The 8,605-nt window shown below is 39.1% G+C and overlaps 1 pseudogene; it reads right to left on the reverse strand.

Annotated features, from left to right (window-relative positions):
- Window positions 1-1,304: 1,304 nt before the first annotated feature.
- Window positions 1,305-7,290, reverse strand: LOC120128821 (annotated as a pseudogene).
- Between the last annotated feature and the right edge of the window lie 1,315 nt (window positions 7,291-8,605).

The following is an 8,605-nucleotide window of genomic DNA, read 5'->3' on the forward strand; positions in this document are numbered from 1 at the left end:
AAGCAAAGCAAATAAAGAACCAAAATAAACTTAAATATACCATTAAAAATAAAGTTTAAACATCCATTAAACCAACCACCACCAAATAAGTTAGTTCATGGTAGGGTTCGAAATATTCATAGAAAAATCCATAAAATGTTCGTTCCAACAACCCACAAATAAAATAAATAAAAATAACAGCAAAAGAAAGTGAGAAAGAGCCTTCGACGCGCGCCACCGGAGGTCTCCTCGACCACCACGAACCGCTTTAGCTCGCTAGCTCCTCTCGGCGCCTAGCTCGCCACTCCTTGAAGCTTTATCAATGGAGGAAAACCCAAGGAAGAAGAAAGGAAAAGGGAAAATAAAAATGTGATTTTTCTGCTACAATATGCGTCTCCTTTCTTCCACACACTCTCTCTCTTGTGAGGTGTAATATATAATAAAAATATCTAGGGGTAATGATGATGTTGTTGGGATATTGTTGGGTGTAAAATACCCCTCATACCCCTAGAATCACATGTTGTGCATGAACCTTATCCTCCAGGTGTCAGTGGTCCCCTAGCAGGTTGTTACAACCATCATTTCACGTGCAGAGCCAACTGTGCACGTACAGCTGTATATTTTTGTCGTTTTCTACGCCAGAATTGCCGAGGCATTTCAATCTGCTTCAGCGTGTGATGCCGCGACATTACTTCCCAGCTCACCTATTTTGCTTGTTGTTTCCTGCACATCACTAAAAACCACACCTTCCCCCTCATATAACACCTTAATAAAATAAAATAAAACAACCACCACAAATGCAATTACCTGTAGCTACATACATCTAAAATGACTTATATGTACCCTTAAACAAACAATAACTTAAGTCAAAAAGGCCTTAAAAGTAGTCTTTTTACAGAGTTATCACACAATAATTTGATTTTAATATTTTATCAAATCAAACTGTAAAATATAAGATTCCTCCTCTCCCTGATTTAGGACAGTGAGACATCGACAAAACAGCAACAGAGTTCGAGGGATCTTGTCACCAGTTCAAAGTTCTTGTTATTATCCTCTTTTACAATAATACTTAATTTCGAAAAGTAACTACCAGAAATGGCTACGATTCCGAGTTTCTTTGGCAACCAATGGAGAAAATGATGTCTGTTTGTTAGTGGAACCGATATAGCTGAAGGTTTTTAAAGGATTCATCTTCTAACAATGCAAAAATATTCGACAAAAGACTACATTTATGCTGCAAATGTTTGATATTTCTCAATATTCTCTAGATTACATACGATGACACAAACTAAAAGTACAATGATGATATTCAGTTTCACGTCTCTTAAAGTGATGAAATCTGGTATGTTAAATCATGGAATAACAGCTTGAAGAATCGCCCTCCATAAGAGAAAGAACCAATTTCTCCTTCAAATCCATGGCTCTCTTTCTGATCTCATTACCTTCCATATCCACCATTAGTCTTTTTATTGTTCTTTCTATGTTCCGTCTTTCTAGTTCATGCAATTTCAACCCTGTTTTCCAAACCTTACATATGTAACTTGAGTTCAAGTGTTGGTCTCTGAAGAATGGTTTGCATATCATTAGCACCCCTTCACAGATACTCTCAATGGTTGACTTCCAGCCACCGTGGCTCCAAAACCCACCTACTGATATATGGGCCAACACTTCCATTTGAGGCGTCTGTGTCACAATACAGCCTCTTTCTCCCACAATATCCTGGAATCCGTTCTGCAATGGTTCATTCGAGTCCGAGCCATGAACCAAATCAGGCCTAACCACCCACAAAAAGGGTTGTTTATTGTTGGCTAGCCCCCAGGCCATCTCGATCAGTTCATGTCTATCAATGCTGGCTATGCTACTGAAGCTTGTTTAAATGACGGATTGGGGTTTTATTTGTCGAGCCAAGTTATGCATTTATCATCTTCAGTATACAATGAGGTGTAAACCGTAGGGGTTAGTTTATGTATTGGTCCTATGGTGAAAATTGGAGCAGGAAGCATTGTTTGATCTTTAACATCGCTTCTTATTCAAGAAACTCCATTATGTTCACAATTATAGCTGATAAGCTCTTAACCGCATTTGTGAATGTGTTGACGAAAACGGGTAAAGAAAACAAAAGAACACGAGAATTTTACGAGGTTCGGCAATGTGCTTACGTCCTCGGTGCCTAGGCGGCGATAGAAGTTTTATTCAATGATATTTTAGGTCTAGGTTACATCTCTATTTATAATAGAAAACCCTGGTACATAATTACAAAATCAACCTTGTACCGTACCGCGGGGTCGTAGCCCCCGCACCCCCAACCCACATAATTCGTAGCCCCACAATGAGACTTTCTTTGTAAGGACAGTTGATGTCCACTTCGCTCACTCCGTTCCATCTTCTGTCCTCTTTACTGGTATATTTATGAGCCATACCTAACAAATCTCCACCATGGCGAATATCCTGCCCCTTGGAAACTTCAATGTGGGTTGGGTTACCTTGCTTCTTTAACAACTCGAAACATTCAACAAGTCCAAGCAATGCTTGAACTTGTCTGTCGTAACTGGCTTGGTGAACATATCAGCGGCATTCTCATCAGTATGTACATTCTAAAACAAAACCTCTCCAGATGCAACCAACTCTCTGATCTTGTGGAACCTAACATCAATATGTTTAGTTCTAGCACGATACACCTGATTCTTAGCCAAGTGAATAGCACTTTGATTATCACAAAGCAACTGAACTCCACCTTGTTGAACACCCAACTCCTTCACTAAACCAGTAAGCCATAAAGCTTCTTTTGCAGCTTCAGCCGCTGCCATGTACTCAACTTCAGTTGTAGATAGAGCCACAACATATTGAATAGTAGACTTCCAACAAATAGGCCCTCCACCAAGAATAAAGACATACCCTGTCGTAGATCTTCTATTATCCAAGTCACCCGCATAGTCTGAATCACATATCCTACAACCAAAGGATTATCCCGCTGACTCCCAAAAACAATTCCATGTCCCACAGTACCCTTTAAGTACCGAAAGATCCACTTGACTGCTTCCCAATGTTGCTTACCAGGTTTAGACATGTACTTACAAACTTGACTAACAGCATGAGCTAAATCAGGACGAGTACATACCATCGCATACATCAAGCAGCCAACAGCATTAGAATATGGAACCTTTGCCATATCTTCAGCTTCCTTATCCGTCTTAGGGCACTGTTCTGATGAGAGCTTAAAGTGATTCGCCAATGGAGTGCTAACTGGTTTCGCGCTGCTCATCGCAAACCTTTCTAGCATTTTCTCAACATAACCTCATTGAGATAGCCGCAGTTTCCTTGAGTCTCTGTCCCTGCAAATTTCCATTCCAAGAATTTTCTTTGCAGCACCTAAATCTTTCATATCAAATTCCTGACTCAATAAAGTTTTCAAAACGATAACATCATCCATGTTCTTCGCAGCAATCAACATATCATCAACATACAGTAATAGAAAAATAAAAGAACCATCATCAAGGCTCTTAACATAGACACAACAATCATACTCACATTGGTTGTAGCCAATCTTGATCATATAGGAGTCAAACCGTTTATACCACTGTCTCAGAGACTGTTTCAACCCGTACAAAGATTTCTTCAATCTATAAACTAAATGCTCGCTTCCAGGTTGACTGAAACCTTCAGGTTGCCGCATGTAGATCTGCTCCTCAAAATCACCATGCAAAAAAGTAGTTTTAACATCTATCTGCTCTAAATGCAAATCCCAACTAGCCACCAATGCAAGTACTGCTCGGATTGAAGTGTGCCTGAACACAGGAGAAAAGATTTCATCATAATCAACTCCTTTCTGCTGTGAAAAACCCTTCGCTACCATACGAGCCTTGAACTTCTCCCCCTCTTTTTCTATTACTGCTGGTTTCTTCTTATACACCCATTTGCAACCAATCGGCTTCTTACCCTCAGGAAGGGGAACTAACACCCATGTGCGATTGTGATTCAAAGACTCCATCTCCTCAACCATGGTTGCCATCCACTTGTCATTTTCCTGACTAGTAACGGCATCATGAAAAGTAACCGGATCATCACTGCTAACAATAAGTGTAAAAGATACCAAGTCTTCAAAACCCAATCTGTTCGGAGGCTTTATATTCGTCCGTCTCACCCTGTCTCTAGCGAGACTATAATCCTGTAAATCATCCGTAGTGGAACCACCAGAAGTCGGTTGAGAAGTTTCTGGTTTCTCAACTGGAAACTGCTCGAAATCCACCACTGTCGTGTCTTGCTTCTACTGCAACATGAACTGTTCATCAAAAATGACATCTCTATTAATCACAACTTTCTTCGCAACTGGATCCCAGAACTTGAATCCTTTGACATCTTTCTTGTAACCCAGAAAAATGCACTCCTTCGATTTTGTATCAAGTTTGGATCTCTCATCAGCAGGTACATGCACATAAGCAGGACAACCAAAAATCTTTAAGTTATCAAAACTAACATCATGACCAGTCCATACCTCTTCTGCAACTTTCCCAGCCAGCGATGCCCTTGGCGATCTGTTGATAAGGTAACACGCCATGTTAACAGCCTCAGCCCAGAAGTGTTTGGGAAGCCCCGTATTCAACCGCAAACATCTGGCTCTTTCATTCAATGACCTGTTCATTCGTTCCGCAACACCATTCTGTTGTGGTGTCTTGCGCACTGTAAAATGCCTCTGAATCCCATGCTCCTTACAGAATTGTAGGAACTGTGAATCTGTGTACTCCGTACCATTATCAGACCGCAAACACTTGATTTTTCGTCCTGTTTGGTTTTCTACCTCAGCTTTCCACAGCTTGAACTTCTCAAAAACTTCAGATTTCTGTTTCAAAAAATACACCCAAACTTTCCGTGAAAAATCATCAATAAAAGTAACTTAGTACCTTGATCCACCCAAAGACGATGTCGTGGAAGGCCCCCATACATCAGAATGCACATAATCAAGAATCCCTTGAGTTGTGTGCTTCGTAGTCTTAAAACGGACTTTAGTCTATTTACCAAGAACACAATACTTGCAAAAATCGAGCTTACAGCTTTTGACACCATGCAACAAGTTTCTCTTGTGTAATTCTTCCATACCACGTTCACTAAGATGAGCAAGGCGCATATACCACAATTTTGTCGTATCATCACAGGACTCAACAGAGTGAACTCCACCTGCAACGATACTCCCTAACAATCTGTAGATATTCCCTGCAGTCATCTTGCCTTTCATCACAGTCAATGATCCTTTAACAATCCGAATGGTTTCCCTATCCTCGTCAGCGTTAGGGATAAAACCATTCTTGTGCAAAGTGCCCAAGGAAATCAAATTCTTCTTCAAGTCTGGGATATGTCGAACACCACTCAACGTCCGAACGGAGCCATCGTGCATCTTAATTATGACATCACCAATACCAACAATATTGCAACATCGATCATACCCAAATAAACCAAACCAGAATTAACCGGTCTGTGTGTCGAAAACCATTCCCTATTTGGCGTGATGTGATAAGAACATCCAGAATCAAGAATCCAAGCATCTGTCAATTGTGTCGTTGAAATAGAAAGCATATCACCCTCACTGCAATCAGAATTATCATCCTCGACCACGTTCCCAGACTTGGATGAGCCATCACGCTTATCATCAGTCTGTATTTTCAACTTCGGACAGTCTCGCTTCATATGTCCCGCCTCTTTGCACTTGTAATAGTGAATCGTCTTCTTATCCCTGGATTTGGATCTGGAATTCCGCTTCCCGGACCCTGCCTTCTCTGGCTTCCGTCCACGATCTCGATTACCCTTGACATATAAGCTATCGGCTTGAGATCTTTCCCCTGCATTCTGCTTCCGCTGGTTGTGAGCCAACAAGGTTGCAGTAATCTCCTCAACGTTGATAGTCTCTTTCCCATATGTAAGAGTAGTCACCATGTGTTCGTAAGAGGGAGGCAACGAACACAACAGAATCATCGCTCTGTCTTCATCCTCAATTTTCACATCAAGCCGAGCCAGATCAGAAATGATTTGATTGAAGACATTCACGTGTTGCGTAAAATCGTGATCGTCCTGCATCTTCAGCCCATACAGCCGCTGCTTCAGATACAGTTTTGTCGTTAAGGATTTGGACATAAACTGACTTTCTAACTTCCTCCAAATTTTTTCTGGAGACGATAGATGCATGACGTGATACATGACCTCGTCCACCAAGCATAATCGTATGGTTCCTGCCGCTCGCTGCTGCAATTCTTCCCAATCTTCCTCATCCATCGACGCCGGCTTTGTAGGTCGCAAAGCCTTCAAGATCCCTTACTGCGCCAATAGATCCTTCACCCTCATTTGCCATAATCCGAAGTTACCCTGACCATCGAATTTTGCGACTTCGAATTTTGCTCCTGGCATCTGATACTAATTGTTGACGAAAACGGGTAAAGAAAACAAAAGAACACGAGAATTTTACGAGGTTCGGCAATGTGCTTACGTCCTCGGTGCCTAGGCGGCGTTAGAAGTTTTATTCAATGATATTTTAGGTCTATGTTACATCTCTATTTATAATAGAAAACCCTGGTACATAATTACAAAATCAACCTTGTACCGTACCGTTGGGGCATAGCCCCCGCACCCCCAACCCACATAATTCGTAACCCCACAACGAGACTTTCTTTGTAAGGACAGTTGATGTTTGCTTCGCTCACTCCGCTCCATCTCCTGTCCTCTTTACTAGTATATTTATGAGCCATACCTAACAGAATGCGACTCGATTCTCCGTCACTGCTTCGGTTGGATTCTGTGATAATAATGCACGACAGCGTTGAAGCTGAAGAGCTCGAAGCTCTAGCCATTGGATTTCAGAAATAAAATCTGTATGACAAATTTAAAGAGTTTAGGATATTGAAAACAGCATTAGTTGGTGCAACCAGACACTAAAGAAATATACCTTTCTCATCACGTTGAGGAATGGCAGGAAAGAGCAACAACGTTGTAGCAGAGCATGTACGCAGAGTTATCCCCGGTAGCCTCAGATCGTCGGTGATAGTTTGAGCACAAAACATGAGGGTATCGTAGACGACCGCGGCTATACGATAAGAATGCAACATCTTTTTTTATGCATCGATGTAATGGCACTGCATAGTTTCTGTTCAGAATCAGCGTGAGACTTGCAACATCTGTATCCGATAGTTGAGATCTCGTGAGCTTATCCGGTATCGAAACAAAGGCGATTTAGGGGTGGTATGAAGGATTAAGAGAGTTCAATTCAGCGTGAACTATGATGATCCAGAAGCCTTTTGAGTGTAAGATAGTAGCTAGCTGGAGCATGGGTGTTATGTGTTAGAAAAAACGCGCGCACATTAATCCAAGAATATTATAGAAAAATAATAATGATAATAAAATAAATATCATTATAAAATTAAAGGAAATGAATGGACACGAGATAAAACGAATTTACTCTTATCTTGAGATTGTTATCCGAAATAACAATTTGAGACAAAATCAATCCTGAGAAAATAAACCAAAAAGGTTAACCTTCTTAGAAGATAAGATAAAAATAAATGGAAATAAAACACTCCTTTTTATTTTGATCTATTAATCGGAATCAGTTGAGACTTGTCGCTATACAGTTTCCTTAAGACATATTTTCGGCCACTCCTTTGGTGCTCGAGTTCGTTGGTCGTCTGTCTTCCAGGATACAACAACTAACGATCAACTACAGTAGCACATCTGCAAAGATAACGAACGATCCTGACCTTCGACTATCACCAGAAAAAAACTAAGGAATAGAAAACTTTTTCAAGATAAGAGAAGTTCTTGAAAAATTGAGTTGAGAGATCTGTTAAGATGTGAAAAAACTAATAGGTTTATTCACTATTTATAGGGGATTTTCAAGAGAGATTTAATCCACCCAAATATCTTTTAATATTCAACTTTAAACAGATAATAATATCTTTTAATTTGAAATATTCAAAAGATAAAACTTCTTTTACCTTTCAAACTTAAATAGATATTATTTTAATTTGAAATATACAAAAGTATATAATTATCTTTAATATTCAAAGTTAAAAAGGTAACAAATATCTTTTTAAGTTGACATATTCAAAGAGTAATTATCCTACTAATATTCAAATTAAATAATAAATTTAATTTGCAATGGTCAAAAGGTAAACTCCTTTTACTATTCAAACTTAAATATATATTATTTTAATTTGAAATATACAAAAATATATAATTATCTTTCAATATTCAAAATTAAAAAGATATCAAATACATTTTAAAATTGACTTATTAAAAGAGTAATTATCCTACAAATATTTAAATTAAAAGTTATCTTTTAATTTGTAATAGTCAAAAGGACAATGAATTTAATATAAATATTAAATTTATCAATTAAATTCACCTTTTTTCCAACAATCTCGACATGAATGAAATTGATGATTTAATCAAAAATATTTTGGCACGATGTGGTGATAGCCTCTACAATTGATAGTTGCATATGATAAGTAGGTGTCCTCCTTTTAACATTCCCTTGTGAAAGTATATTTACTTTACTGGTTAAACAGTAGACGCGATGTCCTTGAAATGTTCTATCGTTTGTGTAAGCAATGACATACTTCACACAACTACTCATCTGACAAAATTT

The sequence above is a fragment of the Hibiscus syriacus genome, unplaced genomic scaffold (assembly GCF_006381635.1).
Source record: "Hibiscus syriacus cultivar Baekdansim isolate YM2019G1 unplaced genomic scaffold, ASM638163v2 tig00001644_pilon, whole genome shotgun sequence".
Taxonomy (NCBI): domain Eukaryota; kingdom Viridiplantae; phylum Streptophyta; class Magnoliopsida; order Malvales; family Malvaceae; genus Hibiscus; species Hibiscus syriacus.